The sequence below is a fragment of the Phyllobates terribilis genome, unplaced genomic scaffold (assembly GCF_046119375.1).
Source record: "Phyllobates terribilis strain yellow unplaced genomic scaffold, ASM4611937v1 Scaffold_4__5_contigs__length_816908805, whole genome shotgun sequence".
In the NCBI taxonomy this organism is placed as follows: Eukaryota; Metazoa; Chordata; class Amphibia; order Anura; family Dendrobatidae; genus Phyllobates; species Phyllobates terribilis.
This window is the reverse complement of record NW_027362764.1, coordinates 762,299,936-762,321,653: the sequence shown is the minus strand read 5'-3', so window position 1 is coordinate 762,321,653 and position 21,718 is coordinate 762,299,936. Positions and strand designations below refer to the sequence as shown.

The 21,718-nt window shown below is 42.7% G+C and overlaps 1 protein-coding gene across 4 annotated transcripts in view; it reads left to right on the top strand.

Moving 5' to 3' along the window:
* Positions 1–21,718, top strand: part of ST3GAL1 (ST3 beta-galactoside alpha-2,3-sialyltransferase 1) — a 176,913-nt gene that overhangs the window by 16,486 nt on the left and 138,709 nt on the right. For 3 of the 4 annotated variants that reach the window (XM_073679912.1, XM_073679913.1, XM_073679915.1), the window contains exon 2: positions 21,153–21,215. The gene's annotated coding sequence lies outside the window, so the exon portion shown is untranslated. Of the gene's footprint in view, positions 1–16,670; positions 16,733–21,152; positions 21,216–21,718 lie in introns of those variants that run through there. The other variant, XM_073679914.1, reaches the window with a different exon arrangement.

Sequence of the window (21,718 nt, the reverse complement as noted above, 5' to 3'; positions counted from 1 at the left end):
GCTGCAGTGCTGGCCTGGCCGAAGAAGAAGCAGCGGCCGTGCACCGCTGCTGGGGGAGCGGTCCGGGGCCCCCCCCTGCCACTGTCTGCCAGTATGTGCCGTGGCGCCGCACATATAATGAGGGCAATCTGGCCATAGACACCCCGGAGCCCCGGGCCCCCTGGAGGTTCGGGGCCCCGGGCGGTAACCCAGATTGCCCTCATGATAATCCGCCTATGGCTATATATACTGAGGAGCAAAGACCAAAATGAGATTCAAGGAGATAATAACTCCACTGCTCGTCTCAACTTGTGTAATTTATGTGAAGACGCTGCTCCAGGCTCTGACCAAAACCACAGAAAAACCCCAATCACTGCATGTGTAACCAACCAGGAGATATGACAACTACACGGGGAGGACGCAACAGAATAATGATGAAAATGTACAATACTGCCCCAAGGAGCAAGAATATAACTACTATAATACTACTCCTATGTACAAGAATATAACTACTATAATACTGCCCCTATGTACAAGAATATAACTACTATAATACTGCTCACTATGTACAAGAATATAACTACTATAATACTGCCCCTATGTACAAGAATATAACTACTATAATACTGCCTCCTATATACAAGAATATAACTACTATAATACTGCTCCTATGTACAAAAATATAACAACTATAATACTGCCCCCTATGTACAAGAATATAACTACTATAATACTGCCTCCTATGTACAAGAATATAACTACTATAATACTGCCTCCTATGTACAAGAATATAACTACTATAATACTGCCTCCTATGTACAAGAATATAACTACTATAATACTGCCCCTATGTACAAGAATATAACTACTATAATACTGCCCCCTATGTACAAGAATATAACTACTATAATACTGCTCCTATGTACAAAAATATAACAACTATAATACTGCCCCCTATGTACAAGAATATAACTACTATAATACTGCCCCCTATGTACAAGAATATAGCTACTATAATACTGCTCCCTATGTACAAGAATATAGCTACTATAATACTGCTCCCTATGTACAAGAATATAACTACTATAATACTGCCCCCTATGTACAAGAATATATCTACTATAATACTGCTCCTATGTACAAGAATATAACTACTATAATACTGCCCCCTATGTACAAGAATATAGCTACTATAATACTGCTCCCTATGTACAAGAATATAACTACTATAATACTGCCCCCTATGTACAAGAATATATCTACTATAATACTGCTCCTATGTACAAGAATATAACTACTATAATACTGCCCCCTATGTACAAGAATATAGCTACTATAATACTGCTCCTATGTACAAGAATATAACTACTATAATACTGCCCCTATGTACAAGAATATAACTACTATAATACTGCCCCCTATATACAAGAATATAACTACTATAATACTGCCCCCTATGTACAAGAATATAACTACTATAATACTGCCCCCTATGTACAAGAATATAGCTACTATAATACTGCTCCCTATGTACAAGAATATAACTACTATAATACTGCCCCTATGTACAAGAATATAACTACTATAATACTGCTCATATGTACAATAATATACTTGGTTAGTAGATATTAGATTGTGTCTTAGTAGTAATATTGGGCTTTTCCTGGAGCTTGCTGTTGGGGTGATGTACATTACTGTAGAGCGCGCAGTTGGTCTCTGCAGATTCTCTGTATTGATCTCGTATTTTCTAGAAGTTTCCTGCAGTAAATACTGAGATGATTTGGGATAAGGGAAGATACAGGACACTTGGGGGAGATTTGCTCAGATTCATTACTGTCACAATCTAAGTCCTGTACATGAAAAGCTGAGGACACTGAAGTAAAACCACCATCATCTAGTTAGTCCAGGTGGTCCCGTAGATCAGATTAAAGGATGACCATGAAAATGATGTCCTGGTGTTAAAGGGCCAGAACACAAAAGAGAAACAATGAAAGTAAAGAGACAAACAATCTACCCAGAGAGTCTGCAGCGAATCCTGCAGACAATAAAGTGATGGAGCTTGGACCTTACCTTCCTGATGTTCTACTACAGAAGGATCAGTGGGAGAGGCTCCTGCTGTAGACAGTTGTCTTACAGCTAGACACAAGTTTGTAAAAAGTAGGGGAAAGAGGAAAGGATAAAGAGGATAAAGGATCCAGTAGCTCATCTTTTTTTAAGGCAGATTTACACTATACAATTATCGGGAACATTCTTAGTGTGAACAGAGGGCCAAGCGCTGAACAAATGAGCAAAAAAAAATTTGTTTTTTACCGTTAGCGAGAAGCGTCAATTTCTGCAGCACATCCTGTTTAAACAGGAAATGTGCTGCCGAGAGCAATGACAGACTGTTAGCACTGGATTATCTGATGCTCTGATATAATTAGCCTGTCTAAAAAGCTTATTAAACAGCCGACATGCTGTTTTTTTTCCTCTGGTGTAGGAAACTTTGGAAAGGATTCTTTCCAGTAAGAGCTGAGACGCTGCAGAAAAAAAAGCTGATTAATTCTCTTTCCTGATCCTGGAGACTTAGATTTATGTGTTTCTGGGGGAGGAAAGATGAAGCATTTATATTAGAGGGGTCTTAAGCACCTCCTGCCGTGAAGTGATAAGACCCTGCGGGCTCCCCTATATGATGCCCCTTCAGCTCTTAGCTCAGATCTCTTGTTTTTTTGAAGATGTCCCATGGAATTGAATGAACACTAAGATGTTTGCTTAAGGAGTTTTGGGGGTCACAGATCTTGAATCCCTCAAAATATCAAGATCTGAAAATCTTATCAAACAGGAGAAACGCATGAAAAATAACTTGGTTCGTTCACTCCGGTCTCCACTGGGGGCAGAAAGGATTTTTTTTTTTTTACCTTTCTTTAGGGCATAGTTGGTGCCTGAAGGAGGGGTTATTTTATTGTAAAATGGTAGATAGTGGAGGAATTTCTAGAACCCTCTAGGTTGTTAATCTGCTTTCTCGAGGCCATAAATATTTCTGTTCTTTAGTTTATTCTTCTATATGATTTATGGACTGGTTGGATACTGACTTTACTGTAAAAAAAAAAAAAAATGCATCAAAAGTGAAAAAATAAAAACAATGATGTGTCCGGCTGCACGTTTTCTTTGCAGCACCTTAATGCCAATTTGGCTTGTTCATCCAAGAAAAGGGCTAGCGGCTATGTATTGCCATGGCTAAATCATAAAACTAAAGTAAAGGTAACACAAAGATTAGTTGACAAATCTGTAGGAATTTGATTGAATTTAAGCTAGAGTTACTCTTTAATTAAAGGGGAATTGAACCTTATAAAGCTACAGCTTTGTTATTATAGCCAATAACCTATATACTAATAATTAAATTCTGAAAACTAGATCTTGTAGTACACTACAATCTTCTTCTATTCTTCCTATTCCGAATGGCTGATAACAGGGAGCAAAAGATTAAGTGTACTTGCCCTCAAAATAGGAGAAAAGATCCAGTGGGGGAAAAAAAAAAGTGTAGTGTCCCTTTAATGATTATAGAGTGTGCTTGCAACATTGTATCAGTAAGTGTAAACATTCCAAGACTCTGTGAGTGGTTGGGGTGGAGGCTGTGTCAGGAAATCCTGCCAGGAAATGGTTAAAATGATTATGATTTTCTTACAAGCAACCTCTAATTTACTCAAAATGTCTCAGTGAATATCTCCAAATCTTGAGAATTTCTACCTGGAGTTCAAGATGTCAGCCCGATATACTGCATTACTTGACAGGCTCCTAGAAAAAGGGGGGATCTTGGGGATCCTCAGAAAAGTTTTTAATTTTTATGAGTGCTGTAGAAACTCCCCGAAATCTTCATGACTTACGCGGGGGATGATTTATCAAATATCCAGGGGCAGAAAGTGAATGACCGCGCTGGAGTTTGGAACAGATTCCAAATATTGTCCTGATTTACTCTCTTAAAGGGAGTGTGTCATCAGAAAATTCCATATTGTGTTTTTTTTGTTTTGTTTTTTTAAACAAACATGTTTGCCATTTTGATTTTTATTAAAAAAGAATAAATAAATAGTAATCTTTGTAATTTTCACACTGTCCACTAGGGCTTTTTTTTTTAGACTTCATCTGCTTCCTGTCTTCTCTGGAAGAGTTTTCAGCAGTCTCCTTATCGCAGACATTATTGCAATGACTGAGAACTTCTCTGTAGGCGATGTCACAGCTCACCTCCTCCCCTTCCCTTCACAATGACTTTTGCACACATCCTGTAGGCGATGTTACAGCTCACCTCCTCCCCTTTCCTTCACAGTGACTTTTGCACACGCTCATTAGATGCTTCAGTACAAAAGATGGGCTCCCAGTCTGCTCATTCTGGCTAATGTACTCATTTCCTGAAAGTGTGAAATTGCAAGATTTTCTAATTTTTATTTTTGACCGTGGTATGGAAAAAAAAACATCGCAAAAAATACATCTAACACAAATTAACTTTTAAACAATTGCTCATTTTTTGCTTCCCTTTAATATTTCTATACAGAAGAGAGAGGTCCTGATTCCTGATACAAAGCTCCAAATCTCCTGCAAAAAGAAAGCTCTTCTTGCAGCCACCACTAGAGGGCATATAGAAGCTTGAGCAGTGTATTACCAGTATGCAGAAAGCTCATGAGCTCTCCCTAGTGGTGACTGCTGGCAGACAGAACATTATCATGCATCTCTGACTATACAGAGAATTTGGTGCTCTGTATCAGAAAATTGGGGCTGAAATGATCCAGCGATGATAGAAACTGATGAGTGATTTTTTTTTAACTTGCTCCAGATCCTATTTATGGCAGCTGGGACTTGTAGTGCTGACGCCATCACTAGCTCTTTTACTGTATATTGAGTGACCCAACAGCTTTAACATAAGAGCGCTGGAGTCAGAAGTGGTTAAAACATCTTCTAGTTACTTCTGGCAACCGATCACTCAAAGATCAGAAGCTTCTGGAGTCTCCCTTTAAATAGCCTTGTTTTAGCATATGCATGGTTGTCAGTGTAGCAGAGCTGAGTTTGTTCGTCTGTAGGATGTGATTTGTCTTGCTGGCTGATGTCCTTGCCGTTATAAGGAATAACAATATCGGACGTCTCTTTAGTACGACGGCAGGGAACATAAAAAGTGTATGTGGCTCCGGCTTCAAAGCGCGCCAGTGATTGGCACACAGTGGGAGCAGCGCGTTTGAAGCCGCCATGTGACCCCCTTTGATGTGACGTGAAGGTTCCCTTTATCTCCGCTGTCTGTGTCTTCTAAGCCAAACTCCTGCGTCTTGTGACGGCGCCTCGGGCGACGTTACGAACATAAATGGCCCGGGAGCGTCGGGGGGACGGGGACGTTCTCTTATCGTTCTCCTGCATCAAATAACTTAAAGGGCACAAATTATTTATCATTTTTCTCCTTCTCGGGTGAAGCCAGGTAACCATGCGGAGATTTGAGGTGTTAGAGCTCAAGGATTCTGGAAATCTTCAGAACGATCAGATCGACTTTGCAATCAGCTGGGAACCAGGTGTTCAGTATCCCCACAGCGCCTCCGCAGGAGAACAAGAGTATTGCACGATTTATATCAATGGGCTGTCGGGGTAATGCATGGACGGACGCTTCAGAGAATGGGATGATCTCTTCTATAGATATATGACGGCCTCCAAAATAAAGGATTTGCTTTCTATTAATTGACTTAATTGGGCATTTCCGTTGAGTTTCCCAAACTAGACAACCCCTTTAAGGGGCCGTGTCCATCCAAATTGAGGATATAATGGTTTCTGCTATACCTTTTTTATAAAAAGCAGCAGTGTTGCAAAACTGTAACAATTCGACCAAAATGTCCTAAAGATGTCCGGAGGTGATTGTAAGCTCTTGCGTCAAGAAGCGGCACAGGAGAAACGTCTGCGGAGAGATGTCACCAGCGGTGAGAGATGCTGCCAGCGGTGACGTTTCTACAGGTTATAGTATCTGAGCTTCAGGACACGGGTCACGTCCACGTGGATGTGTGCAGATAGGAGATCACACAGTTCAAAAGGTGCAGAGTCATCATAGGACGTTAGAGGTGAAGGGACCTCCTGGGTCATAGTGCCCACCCCCTGCTCAATGCAGGATTCACTACATCATCTCAGACAGATGTCTGTCCAGCCTCTGTTTGAAGACTTCTATTGATGGAGAACTCACCACCTCTCGTGGCCGCCTGCTCCACTCATTGATCACTCTCACTGTCAAAAAGTTTTCTTCTAATATCTAATCTGTATCTTCTCCTGCTCAGTTTTATTCCATTGCTTCTAAATGAGAATAAAGCTGATACACATACATACATACATACATACATATATACATACATACATATACATACATACATATATACACATACATACATATATATATACATATATACATACATATATACATATATACATACATACATATACATACATATATACATACATACATATATACATACATATACATACATACATATATACATACATACATATACATATACATACACATATACATATATACATTTATATATACATACATACATATATACATACATATATACATACATACATACATACATACATATACATATATATATATACATACATACACATAAATATATATACATACATATATACATACATACATACATATACATAAATATACATACATATACATACATACATATATACATACATATACATACATACATACATATATATACATACATACATATACATACATACATACATATATACATACATACATACATATACATATTTCAGTGGATCTTGCTGGATTTATTTGCACAATGTCCCTGATAATTTTTGGTCACTGACTTTTGAGCCGAGTGCAAATTACAGTCTCTGGCAGCCGGAGAGCTAATATTTGCCTCTTATTGGATGACATTTCTAATTGTATGCGCTCTATACAGAGACTACAGCAGATGTGATGGGGCAGGTATGGTGAGTCATGGGGCACGCATGGTGTGTGATGGGGCACATACTTTGTGTCACCCCCCACCTCATTGTAGACTGTAAGCTCTTACCAGCAGGGTCGTCATTATTTTTGCTTTATTATTATATTATATTTAACTGTTACTTATGACTGTTGTATATGAACCTCTGAATTGTAAAGCGCTGCGGAATATGTTGGTGCTATATAAATAAAGATTATTATTAGGTGATATGGCATGTATGATGAGTGATGGAGTTTTTGGAGCAGGGCTTATATTTCACGCATCCTGAAAAAACGATGCTAGGTCTTATTTTCAGGGTAGGTCTTATTTTCAGGGTAGGTCTTATTTTCAGGGTAGGTCTTATTTTCAGGGTAGGTCTTATTTTCAGGGTAGGTCTTATTTTCAGGGTAGGTCTTATTTTCAGGGTAGGTCTTATTTTCAGGGTAGGTCTTATTTTCAGGGACCTTCTCGTCCTCCTTTGTAACAGTTATTGGTCACTACCTTTCAGCACTCCAATTCCTACAAATGGGTGCCATGTTGGCCTGGTTTGGTGCGTCCCTGACCTGATGGATTCCCACCTTACATTTTAGCCCTGGCGCCTGTATTTTTAGGACTTTCTTTCCTGTCCATCAATTGCTGTTGCCCTTACAGGCAGGTTATTCTCCTCTCGGCTTTCATTCTGCACCTCTAAGCTCCAGTTCTCTCATGGTATCTGCTTGTTCAGCGTCTGCTCAGATTTCTTTTTCTTTGTCTGATATAAATATTATGTTTTTTACAGAATTAAAGCGGCTTCCTATTCCATTGTGTCTCTGTTCACACTTCAAGTTTTTTTTTTTCTACTTTTTGGATCCATAATTACAGAAATAAAACTTTTCAGGGCAGGAGCTATTCATTTAAATGGGGGCAGAACTGTTATTAAATGTCTTTTTATTTGCCACTTTTCTAGTTGAAATCCATTATTTTTTTTTAAGCCAGAACCAAAAAACACAAGACTGGTGAACTTTTTTAGTCCAGCATAAAAAAGTCGTATGGCAAATGAAGCCTTTTTTTAACATTGAAGAAAAAAGAAGGGGAAACAAATCATAACAAATCATCTGTTAGGTTATCTGTTACTGGATCATTAAACTGCACATGCCCAGAACAGCAGAGGTTTGAAAACGCCCCCGATACAAACAGAACTGAACCCAAAGTCTGCATTGTAACATACGTACTTTTTTGATATTTTAAAAAAAAACGGAATCTTCGGTTTCTTATTTTGCTCCTGTGTTTGTTCCATTTGTAACAGATCAGTTACAGAATGAAGACAACTGGACATGTGACCAAAGCCTAAAGGCCCCCATGCACATTGGACTCACGTCAGCTGAGCCCGCCGGTCTCTGCAGGATTGGCTAACGGTCTCATGTGTATGGGAGCTTCCCAGAGAGGAGTCTGGCAGTGGCTTTCTCATAGGATACCAGCATTACTGTGCGGGGTCTCAGGGGAGATGACTGTCTGCCTCCGAATGACACTATTATCAGCAGATCCTGGCAGGAGGACCAAAGATCAGAGGAGTCCTACAACACCAGGACGACCAAAGATCAGAGGAGTCCTACAACACCAGGACGACCAAAGATCAGAGGAGTCCTACAACACCAGGACGACCAAAGATCAGAGAAGTCCTACAACACCCGGACGACCAAAGATCAGAGAAGTCCTACAACACCAGGACGACCAAAGATCAGAGAAGTCCTACAACACCCGGACGACCAAAGATCAGAGGAGTCCTACAACACCAGGACGACTAAAGATCAGAGGAGTCCTACAACACCAGGGCGACCAAAGATCAGAGGAGTCCTACAACACCAGGACGACCAAAGATCAGAGAAGTCCTACAACACCCGGACGACCAAAGATCAGAGGAGTCCTACAACACCAGGACGACCAAAGATCAGAGAAGTCCTACAACACCAGGACGACCAAAGATCAGAGGAGTCCTACAACACCAGGACGACCAAAGATCAGAGGAGTCCTACAACACCCGGACGACCAAAGATCAGAGGAGTCCTACAACACCAGGACGACCAAAGATCAGAGAAGTCCTACAACACCAGGACGACCAAAGATCAGAGGAGTCCTACAACACCAGGGCGACCAAAGATCAGAGGAGTCCTACAACACCAGGGCGACCAAAGATCAGAGGAGTCCTAGAACACCCGGACGACCAAAGATCAGAGGAGTCCTACAACACCAGGACGACCAAAGATCAGAGAAGTCCTACAACACCAGGGCGACCAAAGATCAGAGGAGTCCTACAACACCAGGGCGACCAAAGATCAGAGGAGTCCTACAACACCAGGGCGACCAAAGATCAGAGGAGTCCTAGAACACCAGGACGACCAAAGATCAGAGGAGTCCTACAACACCAGGACGACCAAAGATCAGAGAAGTCCTACAACACCAGGACGACCAAAGATCAGAGGAGTCCTACAACAGGACTGAAGGATCATTTGTCCTGTCCCAGGCAATGAATTAGTGCTGTCTATATCTCTGGCTGATTTCACTCTATTGTTCCCTGATATCAGCCATTTTGGATGTATTTCCTGTTGTCTGCAGACTATCGCTCTCTTTTATCGGCTTTTATCCAACTGGAGAAAAAGAGTAACTCTGTCTGCAGTTCATTGCAGTCTATTGTTCTCTATTATCATCCACTTCCAGACGATGGCAGTCTGTTGTTCCCTGTTATCAGCCGTTTTAAACTGCATTTCTGGTTCATTGCAGTCTGTTGTTCCCCGTTATCAGCCGTTTCATCCCGGAAAGAGACTAATAGTGCTATTCATTGGGTAAATGACGCCGTCCAGATTGTCTCTTTATCCCGTTATTAGTCCATTAGTTCAGATCTGTTTTATATTCCGGATTATCGGAATTATACCGCATTTCTGACAATATAGTGGAATTGTTGTGTGGATTTTATTTTATTTTTTTTTCTGTTGTTTTTTTTTCCCCGCTGGCTTTGTGTCGCGTTTCATAACCGGTGTCCATACTCCGTGCAAATCTGTCCTGTGGCACGTTTTTATGACAACCATCTGTCACCAACGCGAGAGATAACTTTTTCCTGCCAGGATTGTCAGTGTAGAGGAAGATGAGAGATCGCGTCGTGTAGACTCTTAAAATCTGCAAAACGAGATTAGCGCGTTTCATTCCCTGGAGATTCCTTCCAAAATGTGCGATCACAAGGGGATTTGGTCTGGCGGATAGACGGGGAAACGCTCAGCGAGCTACAGGCAAGCGGCGGATCACGGCTCAGGATTTGTATAAAAAGCTCTCACTGTATTTTATTGTACGGCAAAAACTACAACTCTCATCATACACAGAGTCCTGCGGCGCATGCTAAGCTCTATTCACGGTGTATGGACTCAATGGGCTTAGTAGAAATGGCTCCTTTAAAGGGGCTCTCCGGGAATTCAAGACGACCTAAGCAGAACCATGCTCAATACTTGTTTCTAGTGTAAACCATGAAGTTCCCTTTATAGTGGTGATCGCCGGGGGTCCTGTGAGTCAGCCCACCCACCGATCAAGCATTGATGACCTGTGATTAGGGGTCCTGGAAAACCACGTCAGGACGATCAACTAGTCTGTAAATGTAGAGGTTAAGGAAATTATTATATTAGAGGGGTTTAAAGTGTGGGAACCGCCTTTATGATGAGTAAATCCCCTATATACTGTCTTCATTTATCAGAATTGTTTAAAACGGTCTCGACCTTCCATAGAGATGAAGGCTCGACTTATGTGATCGTGCATGTATTCTGCATGGGGAGAGGGGAGTAAACTGCTACCAGACACCTCTGGCGGGGACTAATGTTCCCGGAGGACTAAAGGATTAGACGCTGTATTGTGGAATGATTTCTGCACTTTAATGTGACATTAATTGTACTGTTATACGGTATTAATCAGACACTATATGTACTGTGACACGGTATTATTTGGACACTGTATTGTGCCATTATTCATTATTTTGTCATTTTTTTGTGCACCTTTATGCGGTATTAATAAGACACTGTTGTTATTTGTGTACTGTAATACGGTATTATTTGGACACTGTATTGTGCTATTGTTTATGTACTCTATTTTGTTAATATTTGGGCACTGTCTTGTGGTTTTTGCGTAATGTGTTGTAATATTTGAGCCCTGATTTTTGTCATTTTTTTTGCACTGTTATGCGGTATTAATCGGACAATGTGTGCACTGTAATGTGGTATTATTTGGACACTATTTTGTGTTTTTTTTTTTTGTGTAATGTGTTGTGATATTTGGACACTTTTGGTCACTGTTATGCGGTATTAACAGGACACAAGTTTGTTATTATTTTCACACTGTATTGTAGTATTATTTGTGTACTGCCCTTTGATATTATTTGGCCACTAGACTGTAATACCACTTTTCCATGGTGGGATACTGCTATTTGCACTGTTTAACAGTATTATTTCTGCATGATGGTGCTATTTACAGTGTATGGTAATGTTTGTACTGACATTATACCGCTATCTCGACTGTGCTTATTGTTTAAAGGGGTAGTCTCTAGTGTTCTCTTGAGCAGCTCACAACCCTGCAGTCTCCCTACTTTCAGGTTTCGGGGCGGATGGGCACTTTTCCTTGAGTGACAGTTCTGCTAAGTAGCAGAACTGTAGTATGAGTAGAACTATAAAGCTCAGCACAAGTTCTGCTGTAACACATTCAGTCAGCCGTGCTTTGTTCTGGAGTCTAAAGTGCTATCAGTGTATTTACATACAGAGATAACAGGGCATTTGAAGAAGCACACTGCTCCAGACAGTGAGAGTCTTGATTAAGAGAACTGCTCTGGAAGTAGCCAATGGTGGGGGGTGGGGGCTGGTGATTTTGCAAGATTTATAACTACTGCTCATTACACCCCCCCCCCTCTTCCATCTCCGCTCATGGCAAGCTGCTAACCGATGTATAAAAATCAATGGGATGCAGAGAGATGACTGGTATGTTGAGAGTTAACTCCTCTTTTGGATTGTAACTACTGTGCACACTTCCTCTGGTGGCCAAGCTCCATGCAATCCAGCTGTACACTATGTAAGATAAAAGTTCTCAGCAGGAGAATGACAGCCGATACACGGAGCAATCTAACTTGCTTATTTTCATGCTGTTTATGTAACTAAAGAAATTTCATAACATGATGATATCCTTTTAATCTATTTAATACCGTATAGTGGTGCGCTTTTTAATCACCTTGTATATAGTACTTTGTTATTACTGTTTTTATGGGGCGTTCACCGGGTATTGAGTTTCTTCTGCGTCTGAACATGTTCTAATTCCTCCGTCAGCTTCTTCGGCATTTCTTGTCATTTGCTGAGCTAGCTTTGGGTGTAGGAATATTCGCCTTGCTATGTCCGTACACGAGAAGCGAGACGTCCGCTTTATGAGGAATGTATAAGGGATATGCGGTGGCTTCATATCCATTCCTTCCACTTCTAAATCTTGCTACATTGTATCATTGAACATTCCCTAGCAGTTGCCACATTTGTAGGCCCCTCCCTTGTCATGTGACTAGTGACAAATTTTGAATTTTTGACAATTATTCCATGTTCTACTTTCCTTGACTTCCTAGAAAAATGGCCGAGTCTATGGGTTTCCTGCATCTGGAGCTGCCAACTATTAACCCTGGAGTGGTCCTTTAATTTTCCAGACTATCGGAACTCTTATTTGTAGCACTTATTAGTCCAGATAACGTTATTCTTATGGATGCGGAATAGTGGAATCTTGATTGAACTACAGTTACAACTTTATAATATACCCATGTAGCAGAGCCAAGCTTTTCAGATATTGCAGGCTGAGCTTGTTAGATGTAGCAGATCTTGTTGGGTGTAGTTGGTATAGTTGTTGGGGAAGCCGGTCGTAGCACAGATGAATTTGTCAGTAGTATATTATGAGACCATTTTCTTAGCAGACTTGAGCTTGTCAAATGCAGCAGAGCTGAGCTTGTCAGATGCAGCAGAGCTGAGCTTGTCAGATGCAGCAGAGCTGAGCGTGTTAGATGCAGCAGAGCTGAGCTTGTCAGATGCAGCAGAGCTGAGCTTGTCAGATGCAGCAGAGCTGAGCTTGTCAGATGCAGCAGAGCTGAGCTTATCAGATGAATCAGAGCGGAGCTTTTTAGATGCAGCAGAGCTGAGCTTTTTAGATGCAGCAGAGCTGAGCTTTTTAGATGCAGCAGAGCTGAGCTTTTTAGATGCAGCAGAGCTGAGCTTTTTGAATGCAACAGCTGAGCTTTCTAGATGCAGCAGAGCTGAGTTTTTTAGATGCAGCAGAGCTGAGCTTTTTAGATGCAGCAGAGCTGAGCTCTAGGTGCAGCAGAGCTGAGCTCTTTAGATGCAGCAGAGCTGAGCTTGTCAGATGGATCAGAGCTGAGCTTGTCAGATGGATCAGAGCTGAGCTTGTTATATGCAGCAGAGCTGAGCTTGTTATATGCAGCAGAGCTGAGCTCTTAAGGTGCAGCAGAGCTGAGCTCTTAAGGTGCAGCAGGACTGAGCTTGCCAGATGCAGCAGAGCTGAGCTTGTTATATGCAGCAGAGCTGAGCTTGTTATATGCAGCAGAGCTTTTTAGATGCAGCAGAGCTGAGCTTTTTAGATGCAGCAGAGCTGAGCTTTTTGAATGCAACAGCTGAGCTTTCTAGATGCAGCAGAGCTGAGCTTTTTAGATGCAGCAGAGCTGAGCTCTAGGTGCAGCAGAGCTGAGCTCTTTAGATGCAGCAGAGCTGAGCTTGTCAGATGGATCAGAGCTGAGCTTGTCAGATGGATCAGAGCTGAGCTTGTTATATGCAGCAGAGCTGAGCTTGTTATATGCAGCAGAGCTGAGCTTGTTATATGCAGCAGAGCTGAGCTCTTAAGGTGCAGCAGAGCTGAGCTCTTAAGGTGCAGCTGGACTGAGCTTTTTAGATGCAGCAGAGCTGAGCTTGTTATATGCAGCAGAGCTGAGCTTGTTATATGCAGCAGAGCTGAGCTTTTTAGATGCAGCAGAGCTGAGCTCTTAAGGTGCTGCAGAACTGAGCTTGCCAGATGCAGCAGAGCTGAGCTTGTTATATGCAGCAGAGCTGAGCTTTTTAGATGCAGCAGAGCTGAGCTCTTAAGGTGCTGCAGAACTGAGCTTGCCAGATGCAGCAGAGCTGAGCTTGTTATATGCAGCAGAGCTGAGCTTTTTAGATGCAGCAGAGCTGAGCTCTTAAGGTGCTGCAGAACTGAGCTTGTTATATGCAGCAGAGCTGAGCTTGTTATATGCAGCAGAGCTGAGCTTTTTAGATGCAGCAGAGCTGAGCTCTTAAGGTGCTGCAGAACTGAGCTTGCCAGATGCAGCAGAGCTGAGCTTTTTAGATGCAGCAGAGCTGAGCTCTTAAGGTGCTGCAGAACTGAGCTTGCCAGATGCAGCAGAGCTGAGCTTTTTAGATGCAGCAGAGCTGAGCTTTTTAGGTGCAGCAGAGCTGAGCTTTTTAGGTGCAGCAGAGCTGAGCTTTTTGAATGCAGCAGAGCTGAGCTTGCCAGATGTAGCAGAGCTGAGCTCTTTAGATGCAGCAGAGCTGAGCTTTTTGAATGCAACAGAGCTGAGCTTTTTGAATGCAGCAGAGCTGAGCTTTTTAGATGCTGCAGAGCTGAGCTTTTTAGATGCAGCAGAGCTGAGCTTTTTAAATGCAGCAGAGCTGAGCTTTTTAGGTGCAGCAGAGCTGAGCTTTTTAGGTGCAGCAGAGCTGAGCTTTTTGAATGCAGCAGAGCTGAGCTTTTTGAATGCAGCAGAGCTGAGCTTGCCAGATGCAGCAGAGCTGAGCTCTTAAGGTGCAGCAGAGCTGAGCTCTTAAGGTGCAGCAGAGCTGAGTTCTTAAGGTGCAGGAGAGCTGAGCTCTTTAGGTGCAGCAGAGCTGAGCTCTTTAGGTGCAGCAGAGCTGAGCTTGCCAGATGCAGCAGAGCTGAGCTTGCCAGATGCAGCAGAGCTGAGCTCTTTAGGTGCAGCAGAGCTGAGCTTGTTATATGCAGCAGAGCTGAGCTTGTTATATGCAGCAGAGCTGAGCTTGCCAGATGCAGCAGAGCTGAGCTTGCCAGATGCAGCAGAGCTGAGCTCTTAAGGTGCAGCAGAGCTGAGCTTGCCAGATGCAGCAGAGCTGAGCTTGCCAGATGCAGCAGAGCTGAGCTCTTTAGGTGCAGCAGAGTTGAGCTCTTTAGGTGCAGCAGAGCTGAAGCTGAGCTTGCCAGATGCAGCAGAGCTGAGCTCTTTAGATACAGCAGAGCTTAGCTTGTCATTTGCAGCAGAACTTAGCTTGTCATTTGCAGCAGAGCTGAGCTTGTCAGATGGATCAGAGCTGAGCTTGTCAGATGGATCAGAGCTGAGTTTGTCAGATGGATCAGAGCTGAGCTTGTCATTTGCAGCAGAGCTGAGCTTGTCAGATGGATCAGAGCTGAGCTTGTCAGATGCAACAGAGCTGAGCTTGTCAGATGCAACAGAGCTGAGCTTGTCAGATGCAACAGAGCTGAGCTTGTCAGATGCAACAGAGCTGAGCTTGTCAGATGCACAGAGCTGAGCTTGTCATTTGCAGCAGAGCTGAGTTTGTCAGATGGATCAGAGCTGAGCTTGTCATTTGCAGCAGAGCTGAGCTTGTCAGATGGATCAGAGCTGAGCTTGTCAGATGCAACAGAGCCGAGCTTGTCAGATGCACAGAGCTGAGCTTGTCATTTGCAGCAGAGCTGAGCTTGTCAGATGGATCAGAGCTGAGCTTGTCAGATGGATCAGAGCTGAGCTTGTCAGATGCAACAGAGCTGAGCTTGTCAGATGCACAGAGCTGAGCTTGTGATTTGCTGCAGAGCTGAGCTTGTCAGATGCACAGAGCTGAGCTTGTCATTTGCTGCAGAGCTGAGCTTGTCAGATGGATCAGAGCTGAGCTTGTCAGATGGATCAGAGCTGAGTTTGTCAGATGGATCAGAGCTGAGCTTGTCATTTGCAACAGAGCTGAGCTTGTCAGATGCACAGAGCTGAGCTTGTCATTTGCAGCAGAGCTGAGCTTGTCAGATGGATCAGAGCTGAGCTTGTCAGATGGATCAGAGCTGAGCTTGCCAGATGCAGCAGAGCTGAGGTTGCCAGATGCAGCAGAGCTGAGGTTGCCAGATGCAGCAGAGCTGAGCTTGCCGGATGCACAGATCTGAGATTGTCAGGTGCAGCAGATCTATTTCGGTGTAGTTGGCTCACTGGGGGGTTGCAGAGTTGAATTTGTCAGGATGTTGGTATAGAACTTTATAGTCTTGATCTGTCTGAGGTAGCAGAGCTCAGCTTGTCCAGGTGAAGCAGAGCTGACTTTGTTAGAAATAGAAGAGACGAGTAGCCGAGGTTGTTGGATTTCTAATCCCACATTGTTGGGGGACTTTCAGAGCTGAGCTTTGTCATGTGGCACAATATAACCTATCAGGACTTTATTATTTTATTGCAGTGAACAAATTCAGCTCTGCTAACTCTGGGTAATCCCAGACAATGCAGTATGCTCTGCTACCTCTGCCCTCAGCAGCTGTTTTTGTTGTCTTGCACCCCCAGCCCCCATTCTATAAACCCCTGCTGCATACAATGTGTCTGCTGTGTGTACATAGATGGTGATTAGAGGGGGAGGGTGGTGGTTATGCTCCAGAGCATGGGGGCTGCACATCACTTCCTTCTCTTGTCCTATTTTAAGTCTGGCTGCTTTGACATCTGACTTCGGTGTAGAAGACACTTCAGCACCAATCAGCGGGCGCGGTGCGGCGCGGCTCCGGGGATCGGATTGGTACGAGGGCTAATAATCCGGTATTTTCCTGTCGACATTCGTTCCAGATTTTACGCTCGCCGCCGTCGCTATTTATAAACCTGAAAACGTTCGGAGAGAAATATGTCTGACATTGGGGTTTTATTGTGTTTTTTTTTTTTTTTTCTGTAGAGAAATCCATGGGAAAAAAACTGCAGGGGAAAAAAAAAAAAAAGCGTCCAAAAATTGAGCGCCGGGGATTCGAGATGAAGGAATCTCCCAAAATTCATATCTGTAACATTCGAAAGCAATCCGAGTAAAATCCGTCCGAATCAAAAAAGTGTGAAAAAAACGACCCAGAGGGGAAGAAAGGGGTTAAAAAAAAAGACAAAAATAACCCATTGCGCTCACCTGTCCCCAGGCCTCCCCTGACTCCTTACGCCGCCCCCTCGGTTCTCCACGAAGGTCCTTGGTTCTTTCGAGGCCCACACGGTCGTTTAAAGGGGCGACAGTCAACTCGCCCTCTATTTTGCTGGATTAGTGCGAATCGAGTCAGCAAAATTAGGCCTTGTTCACACGCTGCGTTTTTTCCACGAAAAAAAAAAAAGCATAGTTTTACAGTGCCAGCAAAGCGAATGAGATCTCTGAACTCTCGGGCACACGTTGTTCATTTTTTCCCGCGCAGATTTGAACATTCGAAATGTTTTTTTTTTTCCCAGATCTGCAGCGTCAATTCTTTCAGCGTGAATAGAAAAAAAAAAGCATGAAAATACATTAAAAAATGTACATATTTTAGGCAGGATTTTTCCTGGGGTTTTTACTTTAAAAAAAAAAAAAATTGCATGCACTTTAAAAACACGCGGCAAAAATGCAACGTGTGAACAAACCCTTAGACCGTACGGACTGTCGCTTTATTCTCTCGTCTTAAGAAAGCACTGGAAGAATAAAAAACTTAATTTGTCGTCTGTGCTCCGAAAAGCGAAATCTTTTCCGGGTACCTTGATTGGTGGGGAACTTTTTTTTTTTCTAGAAAAGTGACGGGGGCGATGGAAAAAGTGCAAAAAAAACCCCCCCAAAAAGCCCTATATAAAACTTTTTTAATGCCGCAATGTACCGTCCCTCAGGGGTTGTCAGCTAGGAAATGGGGCGCTGGGCAACTGCCCAGTTTGACGCCCCCTAAATTCATCCTGGTGTGGCCACGGACAGGAGACATTTGTTGTAGGTGTGTGATGGTTTATTGGCTGCACTTTGTAGGATATCCACCATTTGGGGGAACTTAGGACCCTCTTTTTTATGGTCGAAGAGTTTGCCTTCATTAAGGGAGAAAAAATACAATTTCAAGGATTATTCCCAAAAATTGTATCCATAGGATTGATGATGACTTACTGATCGCTGGGGGTCCGATCGCTTATGGATGTAGCAGCGCTGAGTCGGATTGTTGATATTGTATAGTGATATCTGTGATTTTTTTTTTACATAGGACTGCTGGTTCATCCATTATCCTACAGCTATCAGGACTCGCACAGAGCCTTGTGCACTTTCTAATGACGCTCTCGGATCGCGGCTCCGTCTTCTGCGTCTCATTTTAACGTTGCGTCTTGTACTTGTTCCCAGTTTATTGTCTTCCAGCCTGGAAATGAATTTACATCCAGAAAAAAAAAAAAAAAAAAAAACCCCGATCCATCAGCGCCATTTATAGAGCAATAGTCATAAATCAGGCCGCCCCGGTAATGTCTGTGTTTGTCGCTGCCCTCCCTCCCTCCTCCTGTCATTACCGTCCTCTGCTCTGGAAATGAAGAACAATGAGGCAATTTCTGTGAAACAGAGCTGTCACCGCTGCGCGGCGCCGCTTATTGTGACATTCACGGGGGGCGTCACAATAAAACATCCATGTATCAAAAGACCCCCGCAATTATAAAAAATGACAGCTGATACATGGAGAATCCCTCTTTATTCCCAGACCCCTGAATGACACAACTGCTAGTGGGGTTAGGGGGATGTAGCCCTGCGGAATTGGAAAAAATGTACCATTCGGGACCCCAGGAGAGGTCGGCGGCCCCCCACTTGACTGTAATAATTGCCTTCATGGCCTCTATTACAGGTTTCTTGGCAGGTTCTGAATGGCAAAATGTACAGAGATTAATCCTTCACTCTTATGATTAAAGGTGACCTGTCAGTTTTCATAAATTTGTGTTTTCTTTTTACCTTGTGTAAATGCCGCTGTTCTCCTGAATCCAGCGCTGTTTTGCTTTTCTTCCTGCTCCTCTTCATTGCTGATATATGGCCTCCTCTTCTGTATATAAATCTAGGCTTTTTTTTTTTTTTTAACAAGTGGGCGTGGTTCTCAGGAAGACAGAGAAGAGTTAAGGCCCTCACATCCTTGGCTGAGTGTAAGGTCTGTGTGTTTCTCTCAGTAATATAGGCTGGGTGTGAGCTCTGAGTACCTCTTCCAGTAATATGGGCTGGATGTGAGGTCTGCATTTCTCCCAGTAATATAGGCATGGATGAGAGTTCTGTGTGTTTCTCTCAGTAATATAGGCTGGATGTGAGCTCTGTGTGTTTCTCTCAGTAATATAGGCTGGATGTGTGGTCTGTGTGTTTCTCTCAGTAATACAGTAATATAGGCTGGATGTGAGGTGTGTGTGTCTCTCCCAGTAATATAGGCTGGATGAGAGGTCTGTGTGTTTCTCTCAGCAATATAGGCTGGATGTGAGGTCTGTGTGTTTCTCCCAGTAATATAGGCTGGATGTGATGTCTGTGTGTTTCTCCCAGTAATATAGGCTGGATGTGAGGTCTATGTGTCTCTCCCAGTAATATAGGCTGGATGAGAGGTCTGTGTGTTTCTCTCAGTAATATAGACTGTATATGAGGTATGTGTATTTCTCCCAGTAATACAGACTGGATGTGAGGTCTGGGTGCCTCTTACAGCAATGTGCGTCTCTCATATAGGCTGGATGTGAGGTTTGAGTACCTCTTCCAGTAATGTAGCCTTTATGGAAGACTGTGTGTCTTTTTCAGTATTATAGGCTGGATGTGAGGTCAGTATGGCTCTCCTAGTAATGTAGGCTCTATGTGAGGTGTGAGTGTCTCTCCAAGTAATATAAGCTGAATATGAGCTGTGTGTCTCATCCAGTAATATAGGCTGGATGTGAGGTCTGTGTCTCTCCCAGTAATACAGGCTGGATGTGAGGTCTGTGTATTTCTCCCAGTAATATAGGCTGGTTGTAAGGTCTGTGTGTCTTTAATATAGGCTGGGTGTGATGTTTGAGTACTCCTTCCAATAATATAGGCTATATGGAAGGCTGTGTGTCTCTCCTAGTAATATAGGCTGGATGTGAGATCTGTGTGTCTCTCCCAGTAATATAGGCTGGATGTGAGGTCAGTATGGCTCTCCTAGTAATATAGGTTCTATATGAGGTGAGAGTCTCTCCAGTAATATAAGCTGAATATGAGCTGTGTGTCTCTCAGCAATGTAGGCTGAATGTGAGGTCTGTGTGTTTCTCCCAGTAATATAGGCTGGATGTAAGGTCTGTGTGTCTTTAATATAGGCTGGGTGTGAGGTTTGAGTACTCCTTCCAATAATATAGGCTATATGGAAGGTTGTGTGTCTCTCCCAGTAATATAGGCTGGATGTAAGGTCAGTATGGCTCTCCTAGTAATATAGGCTCTATGTGAGGTGAGAGTGTCTCTCCAGTAACATAAGCTGAATATGAGCTGTTTGTCTTCTCCAGTAGTATAGGCAAGATATGAGGTATGTGTGTCTCTCTCAGTAAAATAGGCTGGATGTGAGATCTTGCTGTCTCTTCTAGTTATATAGGCTGGATGTGAGGTCTGTTTGTATCCAGTTATCCAGGATACTGCCATATCTGTTAGCTGATATGTCAACCCATCTTCTATCCTGCACTTATTTTCTTCCTGTATGCTTTTCTTCTTATCTGCAGCCTCTTTTCTCTACCCTTTCTGAGTGTACTCCTCCCTCCCTGCAGGTATCTCTAACACTGAGAGAAGGGAGGTGGAGAACAAAGAGCAGTCAGGACCAGAATCAAGAGCTCTGATGGATTTGTAACATTTATGTATCACTCAGCTAGATAAAGGACTTAAAAGACACTCTGCAACTGCAAAATAGTAGAATTTTTTTTTAATGAAAACTATTTAGAAAGTGTCTTTCGCAAATAGGAAATAAATGAACAGTAAAAGAAAAATTCTGTACAAATGTCTACATGGCCTTTAAAGTTACATGGGTATGTGGGAAAGCTGGGTGACAACCAGTGTGACAGTACAGCTTTTACCACATGGGTTGTCAGTGATCCCTGCAGTACTTACCAACACGTTGAACGGAATATTTGGGACATTGAACTCCGCAGATTGGAACGTTCACGGAATGTTCACGTTCATAGGGTTCTATTACAGTCGTGTGATAATGTCCAGCTTCATCCACTAAATTCCCGTCTCCTCCTCGTAGGATCCAGTGGGCGAGCGCAGATGTAACGCGGCCATACGGACAGCACGTGACAAACTTCTGAATGTGAGTACACCCCCCCATTATATCCCTCAATACACCTGATAATCCCGAAAGTCTTAATAATCTGCAGCTGAAACTAAAATGATGTGACGAGAGATGAGAAAAAAAGTTCAGAGTTGTTTTGGATGAGAGTTATTTTTCTGTTTTTGAGTCACTGCAAAATATCAACTGTGTAATAAAAAAAAATAAAAGTCTCGATTTTTGGTATGATTCTGAAAATCCAGACAAAAAAAAGTGTCAAGACTTGTGCATAGTACCGAGATCCGACCGGAAGGAGCCAATTAGGAAATGATTCAGGTGATCGTTCATTAATGGTCTTGATTCATTAAGCAATTTTCTCCAGTTTTCTGGTGGAAAAATTGTTTGAAACGTTAAAGAAAATTTTTTTTTTTTCGATGCCAGTTTTTTTGAAAAATGGGTATGACCGAGAGCACCTTACAAATTGATCTTCATTTACGTCCCAAAACTGGCATAAATTGTGCCAAAAAATGTGCGCCGATCCCTGA